The following is a 9,786-nucleotide window of genomic DNA, read 5'->3' on the forward strand; positions in this document are numbered from 1 at the left end:
TCCTTCTAAGTGGTTGGTAGGAAATGAGGAAAGAGCGCCTCTCCCTAGTGCGCATGACCGCAAGCCGGCCTCTTTCAACTCCCGGCGGCTTCCAATTCTCCCGCCGCACGTGCCCCAGAGTGGCTGAGAAGAAAAAGAGCAGAAGAGAGGACGTGGAGTAGGAAGTGGAAAGAGTGGCGTAAAAGTCTGTGCCAGAATTTTGGCGCCAAATGGTTGGAGTTTTCACTTAAGGCAAGTGATAAATGATTAAAACAGTTTCCAAGTAAACATCCCTTAAAGCTTTCATTTGTTTCCTTTGAGAAATTTTGTAGTAAAACTAATGGACGCTTAAGTGAGTTAGAATATTGGTTTCCTAATGGAGGATTGCAAAGGTGCACGAGGGAACGCAATGAGGTGCTATTTTAGTCCGAACAATGATTACACGGGTGTGTACATATGTTAAAAAGAGCATTGATCATTACATGTACGTTTAGTGCTCTTAATGAATTTTAGTATGTATATTATCCCTGGTTTTTTAAATTACAGTAGGTATGAGGTAAACCCTGCAGGGTTCTTGTCCGGACAGATGAATTGGAGTCCATGCGAGGGGATGGTCATGAGAGAAAGCAGGTTTATTAACCCAGGCAGGACAGAAGATGGGGGTGTCTCTGCCTTCACGCAGAGCGGGAGTTTTTATGGATTCAAACAAGAAAATAAAGTGGTTACCATCACAATGGCAAATATACACAAGGGTGAGCCTAGTTCTGAAATAACCCTAAACAAGGGTAAGTTCTGTCTAGAATTACCATCAAATAGTAAGTATGCACAAGGGATAACCATAAACAGGGATGAGACCTGTTTAGAATGACCATCAGAATAACAGGTCTAGGCTAAACCAGCCAGTTTCAGCAATTTCAGATAGTAACCTTTTGCTATTTTATAAAATAAAAGAATCTATTTAGTGATTTTGTTGTCATAATTATTTGTTAATTCTTAAACTTTTAGTTATAGTTTCAGGCTTCATTTTTCACTTGAAAACAAATTGGGCAGTTTTATTTATCAACTAAGCAACTAAAACTATTTTAATGTTCTGTTATGGAGCACAGGACTACTTCAATCAAGACTGTTTGCAGAAACGAAAGTGAGGCTGAATTCAAATTGCTTTATTCAGATATAATACCCCCCTATATTAGAAATTCAGCACAGAACTAGGCACATAGAAATTTTCCCTCAAACATTTGTAAATATAAATGCAAACCAAAACATACACTGCCCTTTGGAAAGTATTGATCAGTCAAATGAGAATAGTCATTGTACTTCCTCACCTCACATTTTCTCCTAAACTCACTCCAATTGGCCAACTCCCTCACCCCTCCAGAGAGCTCCCCTCCTCAAGGACACCAGTGGTCTCCAAGTTAACAAAGCCAGTGGTTGCTTCTCTGTATTTATCTTGCTTGACTCCAAGCAGCTTTCTACAGTGATCATGCCTCTTTCTTTAAATACTTTATTTTTTTGCCTTCTGTGGCACTACACTTGCTTATTTTTCTCCTTCCTCACTAGTAGCACCTTCTCAGATTTCTTCACTGGTCTCCCCCCTCTATTTGCCTTCCAGACAATGGCATGCATTGGGAGGCTGTATTGTCCCCTTCCTTCTCTTCTGTCCCACTTCTTTCTCTTCATATTACACACTCTTTCATATAACCTCAACCTGGATTTAAAAGCCATCAATATGCCTGTCATTCCAGCCCTCAGCCTCCTGGGAACATCAGACATATGTATTCAATTACTTGCTTGACATCTCCGTGTTAGATATTTAATAGGCAGTTCAAACATAATGTGACCAAAAATTAGAAGTCTTGATTCTCCGTTTCCTGCTCTTCCATTTCAGTACAGAGCCCTAAAGTTCACCTGGTTGAGGAAGCCAAAATTCTTGAGTGCTCTCTCATTCACCCCCTCCTCATCTTCTCCAACAGCAAGTCCTATAAATGCTACCTCCAAATCATATTCCAAGTCTGAACACTAATTTCCATCTCCACAGCCAAGTAGTCCAAGGTTCCATCATATCTTGTCTCTACAACTATAGTGGGTTCCTAACATCCCCCTGAATCCTCTCTTGCTCCCTTACACACAAGAGTAAACTATCTGTCCTTAAAACACACACACACACTCGTAATTGCTTTCCAAGACAATTAAAATTAAATCCAAATTCCTTCAATTCCTTTTCTCACTGACAAAATCTTACGTGACCTGACCCTTCCTAACTCTGCATTCTTCTTCATTACCACTCTCCTCCTCCCCATCCCCCTACACTCCAGTGGTTCCCTGAATATGTCCTGCCGTAGGATCTTGATTTTAGCTGTTTTATCTGCCTAGATTACTTATCCCAGCAGTCTTCATGACTCCGTCTTGTCCTTGAACCTCCAAAAACTTTCCCCACTCTGTCTAAAGAGGCCACCCTGTCATTCTCCATCATAGTCCACCCTCATTCTCTTTATAATATTAATTTAATGTGTTTATTTGCTTATTATATGACTTCTTTCCACCTCTCAATGAGAATATAGTTCCATGAGAGAGGAAAACCTGTCTCTTTATTCACCACTGTAATCCTCAAGGTTTGGTGCTAAAACATTATTAGAACCTGACACATAATAAATAATAGATACTTGTTAAGTGAATGAATGAACAAATATCTCTCAAATATGAATGAGAGGGAAGCGGATGTGGCTCAAGCAATTGGGCTCCCATCTACCGTATGGGAGATCCAGGGTTTGATTCCCAGGGCCTCCTGGTAAAGGCAAGCTGACCCAAGTGGTGAGCTGGCCCACATGGAGTACTAGCCTGCCCAGTGAGCTGGCCCTGAGCCAAGTGCTGGCCCACGCAGCAAGCTGGCGCAGGTAGAGAGCTGGTGCAGCAAGATGATGCAACAAAAAGAGACACAGAGTAGAAACAATAAGAAATGCAGCAGACCAGGGAGATGAGGTGGTGCAGGAGATTGAGCACCTCTTTCCCACTCCAGAAGGTCCCAGAATCTGTTCCCAGGGCCGCCTAAAGAGAAGACAAACAGACACAGAAGAATGTACAGCTAATGGACACAAAGAAGACAGCGAGCACAAATAACAAGGGAGGGGGAATAAATAAGTCTTAAAAAAATATATGAATGAGAAAAATGATAATCACAGATACACCATGCTTTCTCATAGAGTATGCACTGCAATGATAAAAAGAGTATAAATAAATTCTTACATGTAATAAGGAGATAATACCTGCCTTTTTATACTTCACAGAGTGAAGATAAAATGAGATTATGTTTATCAATATTTTTATTCATGATAATATTGGTTAACATTAAAATTTAGTTTTAAGGGAATTTTTTTGTATTAAAGAAGAAATGCAGTCTCATTACTAAAATGCACACAGTACAGAAAGTTAAAAAGTGAAAAATAACCCCTAAACTCCTTTACCATCTCCTATTTGTACACCAGAGGGAACTGCTGTTAACATTGTGTTTTGTTTGCTTTCAGAACTTTTCTATGTACATAGACTATTCCTTAAAAAACAACACAGACAGAAAGTTCATACCTCAATTACTATTCAGTGTTTTTCACTTCACAAGATGTACATATGTAAAAGCATTGAATGTAAAAGCATTCTAATGCTGACTCTGAAACAGTGTCTAAAATTATAAATATTAATAAATATATGAAAGTATATAATGTCCTGGTATTAATGTAAAAGCATAGAATGTAAAAGCATTCTAATGCTGACTCTGAAACAGTGTCTAAAATTATAAATATTAATAAATATATGAAAGTATATAATGTCCTGGTATTAATGTATATTAGTGATACTTATTAAACATTTAAATTTAATTAATATAATACATTAGAATTAAATAACATCAAATGCTATTCTTATTGTCATACTGAATGTATTTACTGATATTAATATCATTTCTCCCATGCTATGAGTACTTCCCTTCTCTCAGCCAAAGAAAGCTAGTATGCAGATCACCATGCACTTTCTTGTCCAGTGAGCTCTATTTAGCATCATACAATCACTATCAACCAAAATACCTTCTATCATGCCATCATTAACGCATGCAGAAATGAATGCTGTCCCACGAAAGACCAAAAAGGCAGCTGCTTGTGGTGATTAAGTGAATGGATGCTGGAGCCAGACAGGGTTCAAACCTGGCCTTTAAGTGCTGCCTTGTTGGAAACTGAGGTACAGTGGCCTCTCAAGGAGAGACATGCTGTCTCCATGGCTACGCTTGCAACCTAAGGAATGTAGTAATTAAGAGTTCCCAGCAAATGGGACGAAGCTGTTAAAGGCTGAAAGAAAAGATGAGCACATATCTTTTGTAGTGAATAGAACACTTAGACTTGGTACCTTGAGATAAGATTTTCTTAAATTCCTTAGATTATGGGTAATGCTGATAGTTAATATGTGTTGCTGCTTGGTGACATGTAGGATATGTGTTTGTGCTTATTGGCACGTAGGCTACATATGCCTGCTCCTTGGCACATACACTGGGGTATATAAAGAGCCCCTTGTAAACAATAAAGTTGTCTGAGGAGTTATTACTCGCAGACCCCCTGATTCCAATGTTTTTCTTTCTTTCACTCTCCTTTTTCTCTTTCTTTCATTCCTGATACCCTTCGGGTCCAAATCTCCAACATCTGGTGCCCCAGCGTGGGGCCCGAAGAAGTTAGTGAGTCTTCCAAATCAGTATTGGGAACCGCGGAAAAGACCTCTTTGAGGGTCATGTAACGTCCAAAGCAGTGTGACTTGAGTCTTCTTTCAAGTAAGTAACATTTTCCACGAAGTCATCAGGGTAATGGGTAATCAAATGGGACATGTGGAAGCATATTTGCAAGCATTAGGGAAAGTTAATGGGGTGCCTGTAAAAAGCTATGAATTACTACAATTGTTAGCTTTAATACAAAAGCATTGTAGCTGGCTTCAGCCTCAGGGGTGTAATGTTTTAAATTTGAAACAGTGGAGATGTGTAATGAAAGCTTTACAGAGAGCATGTCAAAAAAGGGAATTCATTCCATTATCAGTATGGGTCTTATGCCACCAGGTAGTGGTAGCTATAGATCTTTTACAGTCTGAAGAAGGAGAGAAAGATGAAATTACTATATTTCCTAAGCCCATAAGTAAATTTAAAATGAAAGAAAGTAAATTGGAACAAGAACAGGAGCTTGAGGTGCTCAGTATAATCTTAGAGTAGTAATCCAAAAATGTGTGTCTAAACTGCTAAGTAAGAACTTAACTACATTTATGCTGCTCAAGTTATCTTAACTGATTGCTGAGAACTAATAAAAATGTTTCCAAGCACAAGCTTGCATGTTACAGGCAACATGGATTCCAGAAGAAATTTTAAAAAGTACAATCTAAGATGTGATATAATGGAGAACTTCAAAGCAGCTATACCAACAAAGTAAGAATTACGAGTCAATTGTAAACTGTATGTTTCTGTTAATGTGTTGTAATTGTTTTGTGTTTGTCTGTAATTGTTTTGTGTTTGTCTGTTTGTTCAATGTCAGTGTATATTTTGATACCTCCGGATGGTAATAAAAATTAATAAGTAAAAATTTTTAAAAAGAGCTCTATTCAAATGGCCAAAAATTAAATAAGCACTTATATTAATACATAAGTTTAAATGTTAATAAGATCTCTACAATAATAAAAATTGTAAGTCTTGATTAACAAAATTACTGTAAGTCTTTTCATAAAAAAGTTTTTGCCTAGATTGAAATGAATAGTTTATTTTTCTTCACAGGATAAAATGAAGGATGTAAAACTTAAATGAATATTTAAAAAGGTTAAAAGTTTGTGGGACTGCTGACAGAAATTTAATAAGTTTTTTTTAAAAGGTGTGTTTTGTCCGAAAGTAGGATGGCTAATTTTCATAAACTCTTGGAACTTAAATGCATGTGGCAACTTGTAGAAGGTATTGTGGTAACTTTAAGTAAGGAAATGTTTTCTCTGAAAGTAAAATTTGTCTTAAAATTATAAATAATTATAAGAAGTTTAATGAAGCATTGTTTAAATTAAGGTATTTAAATGGAAATTCCAAAAAGTCATTATTAAACTAAACCTAAATTGATAATACTACTAATAAAAGGTAATTTTATAACAGGAAAACTTATTGGTGGCCAGCCTCCCCTGCCAACTTGCTTCTAGGGGACTGTTTCTAGTATTGCAGGCTACTAAGTATTTAAAGTGAAGAATGGTTCATTATTTTAACCAGCTTGTTTAGTGTTAATGGCAATTACATGTTGTAAGAAGTTTGCCTGATAACTTGGTATGTGGAATATATAGAATGTATTTTTATTATTAAAAATAATAGTAATAATTTTGTCCTAAGATAAAATGATTGATTGGGAAAGAGTAAAATGTGGGACAAAACCTGAATGAATACTGAAAGTGTAAAAGGTTCATGGAAAAGAAATTTTTATGATTTAAGTGGAGTAAGATTTGATGGGTCTGTCTATAAAGTTTTAAAAGGTTTAGTATCAAATAGTATACTAATGCAAAGTTAAAAATTTGGTCCTTTTTCAAAGCCTCTCAAGTCATTAGTCTGTTTTGGTAAAAGTTTCCTGAATAATCAGTATACAAAGAAAGTCTGTTTTATCAAAACAGCTTCTTGTGCTTTAACCTCATCATTTCCTCAGTGTTCAAAGGAAAAAAGGATCTTATCTCTTTTAAAGGAAAATAATGTTTAAACCTGCTTTCTTTTTATTTCAAACTATTTACAGGAGATTTGTTCTTTTACCTTAAAAAAAAAATTAACAGTTAAGTTCATTTAATATGTTATAAGTTAAATAGAGTTTTAAAAGTGTTATAAAATTAACAAGATTTTTTAACCCCCTGTTAATTAAAGTTGTTTGAGTAAAAGTTTCAAATGAGTACTTAAGAGTGTATAAATTTACCAATATTTCAGCATAATATTAAACAGAAGTACAATGTGGTTAATTATGATTTTAATTATTATAAAAAGGTATGTGTCACAAAAACAACCTCTTATCATAAAATAACATTGTAGTATGCAGCAGTCTCAAATACTGCTAGTTTGTTGCAAGAAGTTAATGTCCAACTATGTCACTATCACTTTGTTTTAAAACGTGCTAAGACTTTCTTTAGTATTTCCTTAGGCAAGTCAAGCCAGCCTACATTCTCCTACCTGTAGAAACCCAACAGTGGACTCTTGCAGTGCTTCCCCAAGGTTGTGTGCATAGCCCAACCATCTGTCCTGGCATGGTGATAATAATCTAGCCGTGTAGAAAAATTTGGTGGCTGAAACTCTACTGATGACATTATGTTAACCAATATCCTTTTTTCATAATGAAAAGAAACATCAGAGATAATAGTATCTTCTCTTAAAAGCCTGAACTAGGCAAACAATTGAGACAGGCAGGAAAGTCCCTGTTGCTCTATCAAATTCCTAAATGTGGTTTGGTTGGGTGGGATGAAACTATGCCCTCTGTTATAAATGATGGAATGCAATGTTTTCTCATGATAATAGAGTTTGTAATAATGTTGAAGTGCTAAAAATCTTTCATCCCTCATTTAGCTCAAAAGTTAAAACCATTGTATGTATTAATTGGGAAAAGTCCTTCATGGAAGTAGGAAAACCTCCAGCAAGCTGCCTTAAATAATAATAAAAGGAAGGTAAATTGTGGTCATTAACTTAGCCTATGAATTGGATGTAGCAAGCACCTATATTGGCTTTGGGTGGAATTTGTGGCAAAGGCAAAATTCTAAACAAGTACCCCTTGGGTTTTAATCACAATTCTGAAAAGAGGCCAAAAGTACGGTATAAAAAGGCAATTGTGTGCAGCATAAGAGGTCTTGCTAAAAGTGAAAGACTTAACCCAGTAGTGTTTGGTCATTCTAAAGACTGCCATCCCTATCCAGGAGTAGATTGCAAATACTAAAAGCAAGATAGAGATGGTGGACTGTTGTAAATCACCCTCAAATTATGAAAAAATACCCAGGATACCTGCTAGTAGTAACAGGTGACTGTCATGTCCCTGCCCACTCCTCTAACATCCCTTTTAGGACTGTTAACGCAGATGCCTTTGTGAAGATCCAGGGCCTACCACTGAAACCTGAGAAAAGGCAGAGTGGCTCCACCAGAAAGGCGAACATCATGAGTACCAAACCTTGTGGTGCCTAGCCCAGCAGTTCCAGCTGCCTATTACTCACCAACAGCTCATAGACATCCCCCATAAGTTCCTTCATGCTTACGCCAATGACTGACATCAGAACCCTACTGCTCTTGAGAGGAATGAGCCCCCCGATGCACTATTCAAACCTTCTGAAGCTGTATTCATTATTTTACAAAAACAGAAAGGGGGAAATGTGGAAATATGGCCGGAGATTAAAATACTTCACTGAGAACTGTGGCAATTGCTGCCACGCATCACACTAACTTTACAAATTCTGGAACTGTGAACTTGCAGCTTGTGTCTACCTATGGACCTTGGGCCTGTGTGCTCTCTTCTTATGCTATTGTGGCAGGAACTATTAACATTACAAAGGAAAATGGATACCAGCCCCTTGGGCTAATGGCACTCATAGTCATAACCTGCAAAAGAATTTGTGGAAAATTTCTTGGAATTGCCCCTACTTATGAATGGTTGGGAAATATAAATAAGACAGGACAGTATTTGACATTTAATCAGACAAATACTTAAAGCCTGTGTTAGAGATCCATTTGTTTTCATAATGGTAAGATAACTATTAAGAATGACTCATAGTTTAATGAAAATGGTGCATTGTATATATGTCCATCAGAAAGTGTGTTGCAGGATGAAGAAACAATAGCGATGGCCAGAAGAAGAAAATGCATCTGGATACCAGTGAGAATGACACAGATTTGGCAGTCATCTTCTGAAAGTCAGTTATTGCTACATATGGCACAAGAATTCTTGAAATGGAATAAATGCTTTATTGGACTGTTTATTATAAGTATTTTGGGACTGACTGGAATCATTACAGCTGCTGTTGCTGTTATGGTAGCTTTATGTGAAAGTACAGACTCAACAATACATGCATGATTGGCATAAAAATGCTAGTGGTTTGTGTCATAGCCAAGAGCACATTGATGAACAGTTAAATCATCAGGTTAATGATTTAGAATCAGCTGTTTTGCATATTGGCGATCAATTGTATAATTTAAACTTAAGGGGATTGAAATGTGATTGGAGTGAAAGTAATTTCTTTATAACTCCACTTGCATATAATTATCTGATATAGAATGGGGAAAAATTAAGAATCATTTGCTAGGCCATAAAAGTAATATCTCTCTGGAAGTAATGGAATTACAAAGAAAAATAATAGAAATGTCTCAAAATCAATTTCATGTAGCCAATAATAAGGATATTTTCTCAGATATGATTTCACATATTACAAAATTTAACCCAGTTAATTGGTGGAAATCACAGCATTTCCTGTCAGCTTTAGGAATAGGGTTAACCGTATTTGTTCTGTTGCTCACGATTCTTGCCTGTGCCGGACAGTGCTTTCGAAGAAAATTGCAAAGCATAACAGCCATGGGACATGCGAATAATCTGATGCTAGCAAAAGCACTTCAATAATTTCCCCAAGTCGAAGAGCTTGGCCACTAGTCAATGATGGGTAAGACTCTCAGAGGAGGGCAACCTAAGACAGGCACGGTCACCTCGACTAAAAAAGGGGAAGATGTTGGAAACTGTGGCACAGTGGCCTCTCAAGGAGAGACATGCTGTCTCCATGGCTACGCTTGCAGCCTAAGGAATGTCGTAATTAAGAGTTCCC

General features: G+C 36.9%; 1 long non-coding RNA gene across 2 annotated transcripts; it reads left to right on the forward strand.

Moving 5' to 3' along the window:
• Positions 1-39: 39 nt before the first annotated feature.
• Positions 40-9,060, forward strand: LOC111763129 (uncharacterized). 2 transcript variants are annotated; one of them, XR_009185000.2, is made up of 3 exons: positions 40-4,783; positions 5,338-5,422; positions 8,047-9,060. It is a non-coding gene; the product is annotated as an uncharacterized lncRNA (long non-coding RNA). The 2 variants fall into 2 exon arrangements; XR_009184999.2 differs by having other exon boundaries at positions 54-4,783; positions 5,318-5,422.
• Positions 9,061-9,786: the final 726 nt, after the last annotated feature.

The sequence above is a fragment of the Dasypus novemcinctus genome, chromosome 3 (assembly GCF_030445035.2).
Source record: "Dasypus novemcinctus isolate mDasNov1 chromosome 3, mDasNov1.1.hap2, whole genome shotgun sequence".
Taxonomy (NCBI): domain Eukaryota; kingdom Metazoa; phylum Chordata; class Mammalia; order Cingulata; family Dasypodidae; genus Dasypus; species Dasypus novemcinctus.